This window comes from Archocentrus centrarchus, chromosome 7 (genome assembly GCF_007364275.1).
Source record: "Archocentrus centrarchus isolate MPI-CPG fArcCen1 chromosome 7, fArcCen1, whole genome shotgun sequence".
In the NCBI taxonomy this organism is placed as follows: domain Eukaryota; kingdom Metazoa; phylum Chordata; class Actinopteri; order Cichliformes; family Cichlidae; genus Archocentrus; species Archocentrus centrarchus.
This window is the reverse complement of record NC_044352.1, coordinates 34,668,381-34,687,715: the sequence shown is the minus strand read 5'-3', so window position 1 is coordinate 34,687,715 and position 19,335 is coordinate 34,668,381.

The following is a 19,335-nucleotide window of genomic DNA, read 5'->3' as shown; positions in this document are numbered from 1 at the left end:
ACAGTGATACAGTGAAACAATGATACAGTGAAACAGTGAAATGGTGATACAGTGAAACAGTGAAATGGTGATACAGTGAAACAGAGGTACAGTGAAACAGTGATACAGTGAAACAGTGAAATGGTGATACAGTGAAACAGAGGTACAGTGAAACTGTGATACAGTGAAACAGTGAAATGGTGATACAGTGAAATGGTGAAACAGTGATACAGTGAAACAGAGGTACAGTGAAACAGTGATACAGTGAAACAGTGAAATGGTGATACAGTGAAACAGTGATACAGTGATACAGTGATACAGTGAAACAATGAAATGGTGATACAGTGAAATGGTGATACAGTGAAACAGTGAAACAGTGATAGAGTGAAACAGTGATACAGTGAAACAGTGAAATGGTGATACAGTGAAATGGTGATACAGTGAAACAGAGATACAGTGAAACAGTGATAGAGTGAAACAGCGATACAGTGAAACAGTGAAACAGTGATAGAGTGAAACAGTAATATACACAGATGGGAAATACAGGGGTTGGACAATGAAACTGAAACACCTGGTTTTAGACCACAATAATTTATCAGTATGGTGTAGGGCCTCCTTTTGCAGCCAATACAGCGTCAATTCGTCTTGGGAATGACATATACAAGTCCTGCACAGTGGTCAGAGGGATTTTACGCCATTCTTCTTGCAGGATAGTGGCCAGGTCATGACGTGATGCTGGTGGAGGAAAACGTTTCCTGACTCGCTCCTCCAAAACACCCCAAAGTGGCTCAATAATATTTAGATCTGGTGACTGTGCAGGCCATGGGAGATGTTCAACTTCCCTTTCATGTTCATCAAACCAATCTTTCACCAATCTTGCTGTGTGTATTGGTGCATTGTCATCCTGATACACGGCACCGCCTTCAGGATACAATGTTTGAACCATTGGATGCACATGGTCCTCCAGAATGGTTCGGTAGTCCTTGGCAGTGACGCGCCCATCTAGCACAAGTATTGGGCCAAGGGAATGCCATGATATGGCGGCCCAAACCATCACTGATCCACCCCCATGCTTCACTCTGGGCGTGCAACAGTCTGGGTGGTACGCTTCTTTGGGGCTTCTCCACACCGTAACTCTCCTGGATGTGGGGAAAACAGTAAAGGTGGACTCATCAGAGAACAATACATGTTTCACATTGTCCACAGCCCAAGATTTGCACTCCTTGCACCATTGAAACCGACGTTTGGCATTGGCACGAGTGACCAAAGGTTTGGCTGTAGCAGCCCGGCCGTGTATATTGACCCTGTGGAGCTCCTGACGGACAGTTTTGGTGGAAACGGGAGAGTTGAGGTGCACATTTAATTCTGCCATGATTTGAGCAGCCGTGGTTTTATGTTTTTTGGATACAATCCGGGTTAGCACCAGAACATCCCTTTCAGACAGCTTCCTCTTGCGTCCACAGTTAATCCTGATGGATGTGGTTCGTCCTTCTTGGTGGTATGCTGACATTACCCTGAATACCGTGGCTCTTGATACATCACAAAGACTTGCTGTCTTGGTCACAGATGCGCCAGCAAGACGTGCACCAACAATTTGTCCTCTTTTGAACTCTGGTATGTCACCCATAATGTTGTGTGCATTGCAATATTTTGAGCAAAACTGTGCTCTTACCCTGCTAATTGAACCTTCACACTCTGCTCTTACTGGTGCAATGTGCAATTAATGAAGACTGGCCACCAGGCTGGTCCAATTTAGCCATGAAATCTCCCACACTAAAATGACAGGTGTTTCAGTTTCATTGTCCAACCCCTGTAGGTGCATCCATTAAAAGAATCACTCTCCTGGTATTTAACTTATTAGTTGAGTGAAACTGCCATGGTCGTGGGCTGTTTGCCCCGCGCTTTGTATTTTTTGTTCCTTGGTATTGTGTTGATGTATTACGTTTTCTTATGTTGGGCTCCTGGTTTTGATTCCTGGCTTATGATTTGGTTGTGGGTTATTTTTGTGGTTCAGGTTGTGCTGGTGTCTTGTATTTGTCTTTAGGGTCTACCCTCTGGCCTTGCATCAGGTTCATGTGTCTTAGTCTTGGTTTGTGTTTCCACTTCTCTTCTCTGTCAGGTCGCTGTCGTCAGTTCCATGTGTGGTGGTGTGTCCGTTTATTTCACATCTTGCCAAGAAATTCTATGTTCTGGATTCATAGCCTTATTTGCCCAGGAAGGATTTTGCTTTTGTTGTTGTGGTCTCATTAGTAGAAGACATTTTACTTTACATCTGTTTACGGAGTTCTGCTTTGAGGTCCCATTCTGTCACCCCACATAACAGAAACATATTTTACAGTTTTTAGATGTTGATTTATTTTATTTAGGGGGAAAAGTATTCAAACTTACCTGGCCCTGTATGAAAAAGTAATTATCCCCTAAATCTCATACAGTAACTGGTTTTGCCAGCCTTGGCAGCAAGAACTACAGTCAAGTATTTGCAATAACTGGCACTGAGTCTTTAACATCACAAGTCATCCAGGTCCTGAAGCAGCAAAGCCGTCCCAGACCATCGCACTACCACGACCTTGTTTGACTTGTTCTTTTTAATGAAATGCTGAGTTTGTTTTACTTCAGATGTAACAGGATGCAAGCCTTCTAAAAAGTTCAACTTTTGACTCATCAGTCCAAAGAATATTTTCCCCAAAGTTTTGGATCAAGAGGTTTTTTGTTTTTTTTTTTGCAAATGAGAGAAGAGCCTTTGTGTTCTTTTTGGTCAGCAGTGGTTTTATGCTTTGGAACACTCCCATAGATGCCATTTTTGTCCAGGCTCTTTCTTGTTACTGAACCACGAATACTTTGTTGATTTCTTGATTCAACAGGTCGGGCAGTGATCAGGCCTGAGTGTGGCTAGTGAAACTGAACTCAGCTTTTCAAAAAAATGTGGTTAATCACAAACAGGTAGGTTTGGGTAACAAACCATCTCCACCTTGCCTCTATAACTTTGTCTCCAAACTGCTCAACCTGAGCTGTCCCTTTGAGACACTAATTTCTAATCCTGTCTATCCTATATTAGCAGCTTCAACTTGTCAGTGCCACCCACATCACCATACGTCATGGCAGGTGTCACCACCATCTTTTAAACCTTGCCCATCACTCTTTTTACTAACCTTCTGTCACTCCACTCACTCTCTGCACTCTCTTCTCCACCTTCCTTGTGCATTGTCCATTGCTTTGGATGGTTGACCCCAGATATTTAAACTCATCTAACTTCAATACCTCTGCACCTTGCATCCTCACCTTACCACCTGTTTCTCTCTCATTCACATACATGTATCCTGTCTTGCTTTTAGTGACATTCATTCCTCTTCTCTCCAGAGCATATTTCCATTTCTCCAGGGTCTCTTCCACCTGCTCCTTACTGTCACTACAGATCACAATGTCGTCTGCAAACATCAAAGTCCACAGAGTGTAGTGTCTGATGTCATCTGTCAACCTGCAAACAAGACGGGGCCCAGAGCCGATCCCTAATGTGATCCCACCCCCACCATGAACTCATCTGTCTTGTTGTCCCCATAGATATTGTTGATCTTCCTCACATACGTCTCAGTACATTGACACCTTGACACATCACATGCTTTCTCTAGATTCACAAAGATGCAGTACAAGCCTTCTGACCTTCTCTATACTTCTCCATCAACACTCTCAAAGCAGCTGTATCTGTAGTGCTCTTTCTCAGCATGAAGTGACACTGCTTAACCTAGCTTCAACAACTCCTTCCTTCCTTCCTTCCTCAAATATTTTGTAGAAACTTGTATAAAAAGGAATCTCAAAGTATCAAGCTGATACTATCCTGTATTGCATTACGTGCAAGTGTACTAATGGAAGCATCTGAATTGAGACACGGTCACAGTCTCCTCCCAAAAGTTGTTGTTGAATGTGTCTACAGCTTCAGTTCTGAAAGCAAGTGAGATGCATTTTCATCACAGTGATGGTTTCTGAGACTACACTTGAGAAAGCCTTCAACGTTTTCTGGACTAACTGACCTCCATGTTTTAAAGTAGTTTAAAGTAGTTCTAAGTTTTTCTTTGTTAAGAACCCTTAATATTATAACATTATTACAGATTATTACAGTGGTTGAATTGGGCTATTTCATGTCCACCAACACAACACTGGTACAACAAAACTGATGGTGACAAAAACATTACGATGGAAAAATATTCCATTTACTACCTTTTGACAAGCCTGGCCTTTTAAAAGCAGCAGAAGGGGACCAAATTTATATCAGGTAGGTAACTTTTGATTCCCTCTGGTTTGTTCTCATGTATTCAGTATTGCTTTGCACTGTAGAAATTGTTAAAAAATATATGTATACTGAATGTGCGTCCACACTGACTGGTACTGTTCAAAGTATTGAATTACACCTCTAACCCATTGAAAAGCTTTCACCTCCTCAGAATAAATACAGTAGTCTGAGGTTAGTTCTCAAAGTAAATAACTCTTGACCTTAAACCTTTTGGTGCTTTCCCATAGTCCTAAGTGGCAAACCTAACTGTGTATGCTGCCTACATCAAACAAATAATTTTAATTAAGTCTAGTTTGGACAAGGAGGTAGGAGTGAAAACAGATGGAGTGAAGGGCATTTTAACTACTTTCCAAACTCCAGCTTTCTCTGTCTCTTTTCACTCCCCTTTCTGGCCATATTAAGAAAATCACTCAGATTGGCGGAGAGCAGAGCTGACAAATTGAGAGAGAAAGTGAGAGATCCCTGGACTTATTCCCAGATCCGCTGTTCCTGTTGGGTAATGAGTCGATGGAGCTGAGGGAGGATGAGTGTGTGTCTGTGTGCGAGCGTGATGTAACCTGAACAAGCACGTTTTCGCAAGTTAGTTATCATAAAAGTAGGATAGCTGTTCGTGAAGGAGCAGTCTATGAGGAACTCTTGTACATGTTTGTGTGCGCTTGTGTGTGTGTTTATGTGCATTCCAGGTGGATACTGAAATTAGACAAGGGCATCAAGTATACACATTTACAGTCTTTAAAAGGAGACCTGGCTGAGCTGAATGAATCAGAATACAGGAATCTATTACTAGTAGCTACTGACCATTTTGGCAAGAGACATATGCACACGCACACACAGTGCAATCACACATTATCAGTGAGATACAAACTAGAACGTAATATAAGTTCAGCTCAGAAGGAGGGTAGTCTCCTTCTGACTGAATCCCTTCTGAAGTTGTGTCTGTTCCACTCTATAAAGCACCTTAATCCCGTCCACACAGCTTATAATACATGTTGGGGACATTTAACAGTGTGGGAAGCCACATTCACAAGCACATTTAAACAGCCTTCTCCATCTACAAACACAGCCTTTTAAGGTAAGCCTTCCCCTCTCTCTCTGCCTGTCTATCTTTGCCTCCTCTCTCTAACTCTCTTTCGGTCTCTGTTGCCCCCCCGAACTTCCACCACACACCCCTCCCCATTGTGTTTCTACCCTCCTTATTTTTTTTTTCTCTATTTTTCTGGCTCTCACCCCTTGCAAGCAAGCAAGCAAGCACTGCTGGATTCCCTCATGACAGTGTGCCTCTCTTGGGTCTTCTACTCTCTCAAAATCATCTAAACAGAGAAGATTCTTGTGAGCGGCGGCAACCAGGCCAATGAGGAAAAGCGCAAAGCAAACAAACAGAGGCTTGCAACGATGCAGAGAGATGTACTCTGGATAGCAGTGGTCTTGTATTTATTCAGGGTGCAAACAAAGCAGTTGTCAGCTGGTTTTCAGAAAAAGAAACAGTATAGAAGAAGATCCATTAGAGATCACAGTTCTTATATTGGATCACAGGGTTAAAAAGACCCCTGACTATTTGTATTTTGGTGGATTCTGCATTTATGTATGCAATATAGAGATGAAAAGATTGGGTCCAGTAGTTTTGTCCATATAAGGGGGGAGGAATGTGGAGATGGAGCAGCTATGAATGACTGATCCGCCTCTCACCCTCCCTCTTTACTGCTATCTGCCCCCTTTTTCCTCTTTGGTATTAAAACACTCACACACCTGGGTAAGACAGAATTGTGTTTCAAAGGCTGTCAAATCCTGATGACATCATTGTGACCCCACTGGTTCTCCGACTTGTTCGTTACATGTGAATGAATGTGTGTCACCCAGGTGACAGTGTGAATAATGTGCATTACATCACCACTGCAGAAAAGCACAGGTACAATACACACTCATGAACACATCACACTTGTACAACTCATGTTCTGTATGAGTGTGTGTCTGTAAAGTCTCTCTGCTAGTCATGATTTCAGATCCACTGAATGAGTATATGTTGAAATATAAGGTGACAGCTGTGCTCTTCACCTGCATCTGGATGGGATTCAGTAAAAACATATGTTGAAAGATACAAATAGTGATGTCACCCCAGAGGAACAGCAGGCCTAAGTACTTCAAAATGATGGCATTCCTTGTGTGTCTGGAGTGTTGACTGTGACTTTGTGTGGTGGGTGTGTGTGTGGTGTGGTGTGTGTGGTGGTGTGGTTGTGTGTGTGTGTTGTGTGGGTGTGTGTGTGTGTGTGTGTGTGTGTGTGTGTGTGTGTGTCTTACTGGAAGATGCACAGGTAAAGAGAAGAAGAAGCCTGAGAGGGAGTGTGGAAAATGAATTTTAGCTTGTTGGTGCTTGTGTTTCTATTTCTCTTTGGTTATCTAGCTGCAGGTTGATTGTATGCCACTTTGCCTCAGACTAGTTTTAAATGATGTTTATGGTCCTCGTGGTCAAGCAGTTTTCCCCTTGAAGATCTACTTCTACCACCAGCCTTGTTGTTACAGAATTCCCCATGGCATCTGCATTCAAGATTTCTTTGAGTGCCATAAATCTCTTACTTATATTGTATCTGGTGCAGGCACACTGACACACTGACACAAAAAAAAATGCTAAGTAACCAATAAAAATACTGGACTCTCACTCACCAAAACTGAAGCACAAAATATCTTGGATGTGCTGTACCTCATAGGAAATCCTATTATTGACAGATATTCCATTAAAATGCTCCATAGGCACCAACATGGGCAGCACGGTGGTGTGGTGGTTAGCGCTCCTGCTCACAGCCGAGGCCTTTCTGTGTGGAGTTTGCATGTTCTCCCCGTGTCTGTGTGGGTTCTCTCCGGGTACTCTGGTTTTCCTCTCACAGTCCAAAGACATGCAGTAACAGGGGTTAGGCTAGCTGGTGATTCTAAATTGCCCATATGTGTGAATATGACTGTGAATGGTTGATTGGTACCCTGCCTCTCGCCCTATATCAGCTGGGATAGGCTCCAGCGCCCCCGTGACCCTGAACATTATAAGCGAAGAGAATAGATAGATGGATTCATGGAGAATGGATGGATGGAAGACACCAACATCACAAACATGGTTGTAAAGTCCTGTCCAGTGACTCCAATTAGCAGCGGTGGGGCCTTGCAAACAGCTGCCGATGCTGCAACAAATGTCAATCAAAGTGATCCTTTGGAGCCAGATTCAAGTGGGCCAACAAGTTTTTTGATACTTGCTTTGGTACCCAGTATCTGCAAAACTAGCCAAAATTAGCTTCAACTGCACTTTGTGATTAGTGTTTAAAGGACAAGCTGAGGGTTCAAGATAAGCACCAGGATACGTTTTCAACTGAGAAGTGAAATCTGAAGGAGTAACGTATTATTTCCTGTCCTATCTACTTCCCCACACCCCCAACAGGTGATGGCTGCCCCTCCTTCCACCAAGTACTTGCTGATAGGGGTCATCTGATGGTTGGGGTTTTCTCTCTATTTATTGTAGGATCTTTACCTTACAATATTAAGCACCTTGAAGTGACGTGTTGTGATTTTGTTGCTATAGAAATAAATTGGATTGGATATAATTGAACTGAACTGAATTTAATTAATGGAAATATGGCTAAAAAAGTTAATGAATATAAGACATGCTGAGGGAGAATTGGTGAGAGGACTACATTTGAATTAAATATGTTGTTATTAAAAATCAAAGGCACTGAGCTTTTCTTAGATGTTACAAGTGTGAAAGATTGTTTCCTTTTATTCTATTATCTTTGACTGGTAAGATTCAATATTCAAGAGTCTTTTCCCTGCTCCTCAATTTTATTTACACCTTAGACATTGAGATTCATGATTCAAGATTCTTTTATTGTTGTTGCAAATACAAGCATAAGCAATGAGATTCAGGTGCGCTACTGAACTTGCTCTTGCAGTCAAAAAAAGATAAATAAGTGAAATATGTCAGAATATAAGCTCACACCTATAAGCATTTCACTTCTGCCTGGAGCTATTCGATTAATGCTTAATGTGTAGGCTGTTCACTTTATTTATGTTATTATACTGTCTGTACTTACAAAATTATATGTGCTGACTAATAAAGAAACCAGACTAAAAGCTTTAGGCCATTAGAGTGCTGCAGTTGGTGTGTTTTCCTGTGAGGCCCTCTGTAACCTACATTTGGGGGTTCAGGATTCAGGCAGACTGATCAGAAGGCTGCTCCTCCGTGAACAGCATGACATCATATGATCTCATTACTGAAGCAGCTGAGTCTGACACACAGACCTGCAGAGACACGACCAGCAGGGAGAGAGAGAGAGAGACATGCAGCAAATGGTATGCACTTATACTGCACCTTTAACCTTAGCATTTCTACAAATGTGTTTCTCATTCACCCCTCTCTCTCTCTCTCTCTCTCACACACACACACACACACACACACACACACACTCAACACACACACACACACACATAAATGGTCTTTCACTGGAAAAACTGTGGGGTTCATTATGAGCACTTTTAATATCTATCTATCTATCAATCTATCTATTAGATATATAGAGAGCTATAGATATATATATAGTATATCTATATATATATATTATATATTATTTATATATTCATTCTATATCTCTCTCCTCTCTATAGTCCTTCTATTATCTCCTATCTCTATTTCTATCTCTCTTTCTCCTTTTCTATCTCCTCTATGTTCTCTACTCTCTCTCTATTCTCTCTCTTCCTTGATTCTTCCTCTCTTTGTTTTTCCTTCATGTCTGTTGCAACATTACTTCTACTCCTGCCTTACTGTGACACATATGTGTACATGTACTTGTCAAGTTGTGAGTAGGGGGGTGGCTTTGTCTCAACAGAATTCAAGAGATGTGATTTGAGATATGATTTCACTTGGAAACATGGAACAGGTAAAGTGTATCATATAAATTAAGATATGTATGACAGAAGACCAGGGTATTTATTTCAAATATAGTGTCACTGCTCTCAGCCTGTTTTTCTTTGTGATGGTGGCTGGTACGTGAAGTGTCTACAGGAATTGCAATGGGCAAACCCACTCAAAAAAAAAAAAACATGTAATAAGGAAGATTCAGCAAGAAGGAATGAGTCAGATTCATTTGTTTGTGTTTTTCTTGTTCTCAGTCTCTGTGGCAACACTTCATTTTCACTTCCCAGTTTATAGCATGCGGGTATCAAATGCACAATCAGCAAAAATTTCTCATTGTAGAGAGAGCCGTGTATTATCTTTCATCCTTCAGGTATTGCTTCTTTACTAGGTGATCTTTACTAGGTGCTCAGCTTATTCTGTGGTTCTTTCAGTCTTAGAGGAATTAATCTTATTCTCAGGAAATCCAATGAACAGACCAAAACCATTACTCCCAAACTTTGATCATCAGCTTACAAATGCATACTTTCATATTTTTAAGAACAACTCAGTAACGTCTTAAGACATTTGGCCTCTAAATAAATTGGGGGAAACAGAGCAAGTGTTGGGGACCATTCTTAACACTAAACTAATACACTAATATTTGGGGCTCAGTCAAGTCTCAAGTAATGCTTTTCAGATATGAAAGCTACACAAAATATATAGTCCATGTCCATAATTTAGAATTATTTTAGACAGCTTTGGATTTCTGTGGCAATCACCAATAGTTAACTGCTGGTGCGAGGTAGGGACATGTGAGGACTAGTGCCAGTCCCAGCTGTCACATAGTAAGAGGTGGGGTACTTCCTGGACAGGTAGCCAGACACAGAGAGACAACCACACACTGGCATATCCACACCTATGGCCAGTTAAGAATAAGTTATCTGTTGAAATGACTTGGTCACCAGATTTTTTGTGCCACAATGAGTAGGGCCATTCCCTTGGCTCTGCTCACTGTGCTACATGGTGTCCTGCCCCTCCTTTTTAATTACATCATAGTCATTATAGCTCACGACATGTTACAATACATATAGGGCCTTGGGGGGCAGATGTGTCACACAGTGGTTAATGGGTGGAGCTGCTGACGTGGCCTCAGGTGACCTCACTCTCTTCACTGCTGTCTGCTCCTCAATTTTATTTATATCTTAGACATTGAGAGACCTGGGGGGTGGGGGGTGGATGAGCACTGCTGATCAGTGCTCATGTGCTTTCGTACTCATTCTTACATATGCTCAATTACACCCAACACATCACCCCAAACACTTCGAGTGGCTGGATGTCTTGGCGTGCCTGTTGGCCCCTCCCTTGGGGGGTTGTGGCCTGGGGGTGGCTCAGGCCTCTTCAGCATGGAAGGGGGGATGGGAAGGGTTGGCTCTGCTGGGTGCCCGTGGCCTCTGGGTTGCATTCTTGGCTTCTGCTGGGGGGGCCGTCCTACAGAGACAGCCTAGGATACCAGGGGCACGAGGGAGTGCACAGCAACTATGTCCCATCCAGGGTACCAGGGGCACCAAGGCATCTTAGCACACCAGGGGCATGAAGCTTGTATTGCTGTGGATTTGCTAAGTCAGTGGTGGGGGGCTTAAGTGTGGGTTCCCGGGGCCTGCTGGAGGTCAAGGTTGCATGGTGGGGTTTGGGTCCCTGGGACTGGCTGTAGGGTTAGGGTTTGAAGGTGAGGGGGCCGGGGTGACAATGACCCCCTCCCCCCATGGAGGATCACTAGGGGATGCTGTGGGCAGGCTGTGTGGAGAGGACCCCCTCTTCCATGGAGGAGCTCCACGTGATGCTGTTGATATTGTGGCTGGGTCAGAGGGCCTCTTCCCCGGGCAGGGTGTGTTTAGAGCCCCTGACAAGCCCCTGACATGATACACACCTACTGGATAAAGAAGCTAACTGCAATCAACAAGCGCCTGGCAGCACAAATGAACCAGCTGTGAACCAGATATCGATTCACTAGTCCACTCCACCAGGATCTACAGCAATGATATCGGAATGTCATTTGGACTGGAGAAGTGTTGTTGGATGGTAATTAAGAGAGGAAAAGTAGTCAGAACTGAGGGGATTACACTACCAGGAGGCAACATTGCAGACATTGAGGACAGCTGCAAGTACCTTGGAATCCCACAGGCAAATGGAAAGCTGCAACCTCCAAGTACCTGCAGAGAGTAAGGTAAGTACTGAAGAGTCAGCTGCATAGGAAGAACAAGATCTGGGCAATCAACACCTACGCCCTGCCAGTTGTCAGATACCCTGCTGGGTTAATAAGCTGGCCAAAGGAGGAAATAGAAGCCACTGATGTCAAGACAAAAAAGCTCCTTACTATGCATGGTGGGTTTCACCTCAAATCCAGCATCCTGAGACTGTACGCTAAGTGGAAGGAAGGTGGCCGAGGACTAGTGAGTGTCAGAACCACTGTCCTAGATGAAACAATGAAGATCCATGAATACATCAGGAAGATGGCCACAAAGGATCATGTGCTTAGTGAGTACCTCAGGCAGCAGAAACCTGAGAAAGAAGAGGACGAAGAACAGGAACCATCATGGAAGGACAGGCCTCAGTGCAGCATGTAACACTGGCAAATAGAAGAAGTGGCTGATATAGAAAAATCCTACCAATGGCTGGACAAAGGTGGACTGACAGACAGCACAGAGGCACTAATCATGGCAGCACAAGAGCAAGCTCTAAATACAAGATCAATAGAGGCTGGGGTCTACCACACCAGGCAGGACCCCAGGTGCAGGCTGTGCACCTGGGACAATGTAGTACATAACAGCAGGGTGCAAGATGCTAGCAGGCAGGGCATACATGGAACGCCATAACCAAGTGGCCGGCATAGTATACAGGAACATCTGTGCCGAGTATGACCTGGAAGTCCCGAGGTCAAAATGCCCCCAAGGGTGGTTGAGAACAACAGAGCTAAGATCCTGTGGGACTTCCAGATACACACAGACAAACTTGTGATGGCTAACCAATCAGACATCGTAGTGGGGGACAAACAAAGGTAGAAGGTCGTGGTGATAGACGTTGCAATACCAAGTGACGGCAACATCAAGAAGAAGGAACACGAGAAGCTCGATAAATACCAAGGGCTCAGAGAGGAGCTGGAAAGGATGTGGAAGATGAAGGTAACAGTGGTCCCCGTGGTAATCAGAACACTCGGAGCAGTGGCCCTCAAACTGGGAGAGTGGCTCCAGCAGATTCCTGGAACAACATCTGAGATCTCTGTCCAGAAGAGCGCAGTCCTGGGAACAGCTAAGGTACTGCACAGGACCCTCAAGCTCCCAGGCCTCTGGTAGAGGACCCGAGCTTGGAGGGCAAAACGACCACCCGGAGGGGTGAGCTGGGATTTTTATTTTTTTTTATGCATATATCTGTCCCCTTATTTCTTCTGTTTTCTCACGCTCTACCTTTTTTTTCTTATTACTCTTTTCTTCCTGCTTGTCAGACCTCTCAGTCATATTGTGTGGACAGTAATAGTAATTACTGAATAAAAATATTAATAGAGAATAATAGATAATAATAGATATGAATAATAGAGAACTTACAAAGCTCTTCTTGTAAAAGCAAATATGTTTGGCACAACAGTGCATTCAGATCATGATTCTGATTGTGAAAACTGCCACACACGCACACACACACATGCACACACACACGCACGCACGCACACACACACACGCACACACACACACATGCACACACACACACACACACACATGCACACACACACACACGCACGCACACACACTACTGTAGCTGTAGTGTTCAGCTACAGTTTGGTAAAGTTTAGGTATGATGAGTATCTGCTTAGGTTTATAAAAAGCTCAAGCTTTGAATCACACATCCTACATCCTTTCTGGCAGAAAGCCCTTAAGGTAAACTATTTCAGTGTGTATCCAGCTCCCTTAACACATCAGTGGACTTATCATATACTATAGCAACAGATAGATCATTAAATATCATAACAACTATAACAAACATATGTCTTATCCTTTCTCTGAGCTTGAACCTAACCTAACCTTACCAACTGCCTTAACTTTAACCCAAATTCACCTTTAACTTTTTTTCATAGTAAAACAAAAATAAGTTGCATTGTGAGGATTTGATTTTTGTCACTAAAGATCATGTGGGTCCCCACAATGTGACTATGTAAAAACATGTTGTATGGTAACTAGGCAGCTGCACTGTTTGTAGCAGAATATGTCAACAAGCATCACACCGGCACTGAGCCTGTTGAACTTTTCCATACTGCTGTTTTTGTCTAAATTGAGACCTCCTCCATGTCTTCCTGCATTACTCATTTATGTTAATCAACAGATGAGACTGTCTATATTCAAATGACAGCAGTTAAAAGCTTTTCTCAGCCAGCCTTCTCATTACAGTGAAGGTGGGCTTTACTGTTACATTGTGAATGCCACAATGAGTAAGTATAAATGTTTTTTTAAGTTCACTGCCTGACAGTTTACTTGAAATGTGGGACTATAATATTTTTAACACTCACCCATCTCTTCATGCTGCGCTTTCATTCTGATTTCCTTTTCTCTCCAGTAGTAAATGTTTCATATGAAAGTCTTATAAGCTTCATGTACTTGGTATGATTTATTCATTTAAAGTAAGTAAGTAAGTAGGTAAAACTTCATTTATATAGCACCTCTCAAGGCAGCTGCCACAAAGTGCTTCACAACAGTAAAACACAGTACAAAGAAAACTCTAAGCAAATGCAACATTAAAAAGACGCCACCGAATCCGCCGCTCTCAGGGAGAGAATTCCACAGACAGAGGGCCACAGAGCCAACTCCTCTGTCTCCTTTCGTTTTCAGTCTCGAAGGATGCATAGCCAGGAGACCCTGATCACATGATCTCAATGATCTGATGGGAGTATATGGATGCAGGAGTTCACTGATGTAAGAAGGTGCTTGTCCATGGAGTGCTCTAAAATTAAGAATGAAAATCTTAAACTGGATTCTGAATTTCACGGGGAGCCAGTGAAGCTTGATCAGTAACGGGGTAACATGAGAATGCTTAGAGGATTTCATAAGAAGCCTTGCTGCTGCATTTTGAACAACCTGTAAATGTTCTAAAGAGCTTTTGCTAAGACAGTTAAACAATGCATTAGTCCAGACGGGACAATGTGAATGCATGAATGACAATCTCAAGTTCTGAATGTGACACAATGGGACTCAATTTGGCAATATTCCTTAAGTGGTAGAAACAAGAATGAACCAAAGATTTGACGTAAGTGTCCAAAGTGAAGGCAGAATCAAATGTGACCCCAAGGTTCCTAATGGAGGACTTAGCAAATTTTGCAAGGGGACCTAGAGCTTCTATCAAAGGCAGACGTGAGATCCAACAGCAATAATGCAGAACATTCTCCTGCATCACTACTTAACAAAATGTCATTGGAAACTCTAAGGAGAGCTGTTTCTGTGGAGTGGGCATCACTATTCAAAAAGACATTTTTGAATAGTGATGCAGGCAAGATGTCCAGAGTACATGAAGATATTTTCAATGATTCAACCAATTTTATCAGCTCAGGTGAGGAAACAGGAGAAAAACGTTCTAGCGTAACAGACAGGGCTGGAGGAGAAACGGCTATCGAAAAACCTGGGTAAAAAATATTGGATCTTAAATTACTGACCTTGTCTATCAAACAGGATAGAAAATGATCCCAGAAAGTTGTCCTTTGCTGTTTCTTTCATACAATGTAACAGTTTATTGATTCATATTAGTTCTTGAATTCATATATCGTATCAATATTATGTATATTAAACATGAAAAGGCACCACATTTATGAGTAAATCATGGTACAGTATGAGTTAAATAAGTAGTCTGATAAGTAGGTATACATCGATGTATCAAACATAAACTTTATTCTTCTCAATACGAACAGCTGTTCTGCTTCGATTTATTCTTCAGCCTTTGTCACTGATGATTCAGGCTCACAGAGGGCATAAATGGCCTTGACCTTAACATTTAGTCAGCACACTCTAGCAGATACACCTCCCAGACACACTTCCGTTTTGAGAGCAGTACACAGTGTGTTACCTACCACACCCTCCCACATCAGCCACACTGGCCAGTGTGTGCTCTCTCTCTCTCTCTGCTTCTCTATTTGTATTAGGCAAGTTGTGGGGACATAAATCTTTTTACACAGTCACATTGTGGGCACTCGAATCCTGTTTATAGACAAATAGTTAGTCTTCATTAATGTAAATCATCAATGAAGACTAAGCTCAAGGTTGGAATTAAGCATGTGGTAATTAGGGTGGTGGTAAGTATTCACAAAGAGAAGTCAATGCAATATCCTCTATAGTGATGGAAACACAACTGTGTGTGAGTGTGTATGGCTGAGGGTGTGGTTGGCAGAATGAGCAATTCACTGCTGATAATGTATTTCTTTATTTAGGTTGCCAAGAGAGCAGCAAGCAGCTACAAAACCACAAAAAAACCCATTGTTTTGACAACAGGATTATTGCCATGTTCTGTTGTACGTGTTGCACAGTCCTCCTCATGTAGTCTTTATACCTACACTCGCTAATAATTCATTGTTTTTCTGAAGACTTACTGGGGAGTAGATAAGAAGAATTATGACTCTTAAGTCTGCAGATATTATCCAGGAAACAATTAGCTTAGCATGAAAACAGAGACTCATAGACAGAATATAAAGGACATCGAGCTCTGGCATCACATTAGTTTACACTGGAGCTGGTTTAAAATGATATTTGCAACATGCAAGCTGCGACTTGCAAGTTCACAGAATTCCACATCAGCAGAGATGGTGGCGGAAGTTCCTGGAAGCTGCTTTCAGGGCAAGGAACTTCTTAAAGCTTTCTTTGGGACATAGTCATCTTTTAAGTGTGTGTGTGTGTGTGTGTGTGTGTGTGTGTGTGTGTGTGTGTGTGTGTGTGTGTGTGTGTGTGTGTGTGTGTGTGTGTGTGTGTGAGTGAGTGAGTGAGTCAATCCCTAGAGACTCCTATGTTGAAATGTCCAGTTTTACAGAAAAAATGATCATATTTCCAGCCTGAGGATTTGGTGTCTCTGGATATTTTCCCTGTTCATCACAGTAAATGGATTCCTATTCATAAAGCACTTTTCTATTCAGTGAGTGCTCAAAGCTCTTTTTACTACAAGTCTCATTGATCAACTCACACATATTCACGCAACACTTCTATCTGTGCTTAAGCAGTTTGTCTTCACACTCGCACTCACACTCTGATCATCAGGGGCAACTCGGGGGGACATTATCTGATACTTTGACATTTAGAGTGGAGTAGCTGGGGATCAATTTACTGACCTTCTGATCTGTAGATGACCCACTGGACCACCTGAGCCACAATTGCTTTTATCTGTATGATGGTAGATTTTATTTTTTAATGACTTTGTGAAGTTAAAAAACTCCAGCATTGCTCACAGCATTTTTAATGGACAAAACCAGATGAGATTCATTAGTAAACTATAGAAGTGTAGTTGGAGTGATTTTTTCATGTGCCAATGTAACTAATTCATTTCCATTTATTTCTAATGTTTATACTGAACAGAACTAATGGCACTTGCCTCTAGCTTCATATTTAACATTAATACATTTGTGTACAAATAAAGAAAAATGCAATGAAATGTCAATGACTGCTGACGATTTGCAGCAATGACAGCAACTGTTTGCTAGGTGACGTGGTACCAAGTCTAAAAATCAATTAAAAAATTCTAAAATGAAAGGGATTTCTCTTCTTTCATTTCAGATAGCATTCAGTCACAAAGTTTCTCACTTTGTGTCCAGCCTTTAAATTACTGCCATTTTGTAACAGCGGTAATCTAATGTCACTGGAAGCTTCGCTTTCCTTTTATCTCTTTGGAAATTATAGAATGTCTCAGTTTCATAGGCGTTTCAATCTGAGAGACAAGCAGCATTTTGTATGGTTGTTTTTACATGCACATCGGTGCGTAAACTGATGGAGACGAGCGTGCGAGGCAAGCTGCTGCTGGCTGTCACTGCTCTGAGATCAGTGATTACTGTCTGTGCATTTTGTGGAAACAGAGCTAGCATTAGCAGGTAAATAGGCTTTGATGTAGAGAAGCTGGAGTACAGTGTGAACTCCTTTACTTTTGGTCAGCATCTATGATCTATCTAACACTGAATGAGTGTTGTAAGTTTACCCAGGTGTTTTGCCAACACATCATCTTCATTTTCCATTAAAAATTTTAATCCCTCTCTTGATATTGACAGGAAATCATAGCACACAGTTCCCAAGCTTTCTAATTCAAGCTATAATTTTTCATTATTAATATTTTTAATGTACTTTTTATATCAAAATGCCAGTGTTTCTGAGCTCATTAATAACTGTTTTTCAGAGATGACACTACAAACATGTACTTTTCAGAATTTGAGTCGTCTCCGTTGCCTTTCTGTAAAAGTCACTGTGTGCCACCGACTTACACAAACCTTAAACTTTCAGTTAATGACGAGAGAAAAGGTTGTTGCTGATTCCAGCACTGCTGGTTTAACTCAGAAACATGTTCTGTGGGAAATAAAAAGAGCTTTATATTAGTAACCAGCTGCTGGAATTCCACTAGTGAACAACTGCGAGCTATAAACTGATGGACAGGACTATCATGAGTGATATCAACCTTTAAGACAGTTTTATGTCAGTTCCTACTGTGTTCCTGTATTCATCAAACTATAATTAAACAGGAGTGCTTTTTTTTTCTTTGCAACCTAGAATACTTTTAAGCCTTTCCTGAAAAACTAGTGGTATATTTCTATTGCAATGAGTCTGTGTGTGTGTGTGTGTGTGTGTGTGTGTGTGTGTGTGTGTGTGTGTGTGTGTGTGTGTGTGTGTGTGTGTGTGTGTCTGTCTGTCATTTGTCACCAGAACAGGCACGTACTGTAGGACCATTTTTGGTCCGTGCTCTGTTTCCATCGTCCCACCGTCATCACTGGCCTTCAGCTCAGCTACAGAAAAAGTCAGAAGGAAATTCAGACAAAACAGAAAGCAACAGACAAGATAGAGAGCTGACATCTGACCTTCACATGAGGTTATACAGGGATGTCAGTAAGAGTTCACAGGCGTTTCTGAATGAGAGTCACTAGGGAGTGGCAGAGTATTGCCACTTCCTAAACACATATACTTGCAAAAATGATATAGTTTTATAAAATGTTCCCTGTACTTGATGAGTCAGGAAGCTTTTTATGCAACCTAGAGTCAAACGTGATAATGCCTGTACTAATGAGACAAGCATGATTAACCCAACATATCCTTCAGCTGGTCCTATAGTATTTAACATTCCTTGTTATGTTGAGTGATGCTGGAGTAAGAAGAAGGTTAGGATTCCTTGCATTCCTCAGCAACAGAACATTTGTTCTCCATTAACAAGACTTTAGACATGAGCTCATTGTTCCTTTTAGGAATTAGCCAAAGAAGGGTAGAGTGAAGGAGACTTTAGACATGCGGTATGATAATGCCCCCTAGTGGCCACCTTATAGATTGTACTAGGAAGGCTGATTACTATTATGGGTAAAGGACATGCAAAATCTGTAGTGCAAGCAACAGGTTAACAGCTATACACTGTGTAACACTGTCAGTGCCATGGCTTAATGGGAACTGAAATCAGCGACACCACTGTATTAAAATACTAAATTACAAGTATGAGTTCCATCTGGAAGCTTGTTTCCACCACTGAGAAAACAAATGGCCAGGCAGAAATCAAACCAATAAATCAAACTTTTTTAGTTAGGTATTTCAAAATTTTAGACTTACTGAGTAAGCTGAAAATTCAAGATACCAACCTACTTTGATACTGTAACATCTATGTAATTAAGTTTGATATGTCACAAAAGTCTCTGGAGCTTCTTTCTAAGTTCTCAGAAGCCTTCGGCTGAGAGGGGAAACTTCTTCAAGACACTTAAAGCAGTCCAGCTACTTTTCTGTCAAGCTCCAGAGAACACCCTGACCTGGATGCTGAGAACCTCCACAGACACAAAAGTAAAGCAACAGCTAAACTGAATCTGGATGGAGTAGATTTAATGAATCCAATAAATTAATGTCAAAGTCAAATATAATTTATCCAGCTCAGTGGAGTATCAAAAAATTCATATGATTTTATTTTCATGCTTTAAAAGTTACCCTATCATATATATAATTTAATTGAAGAATAATTG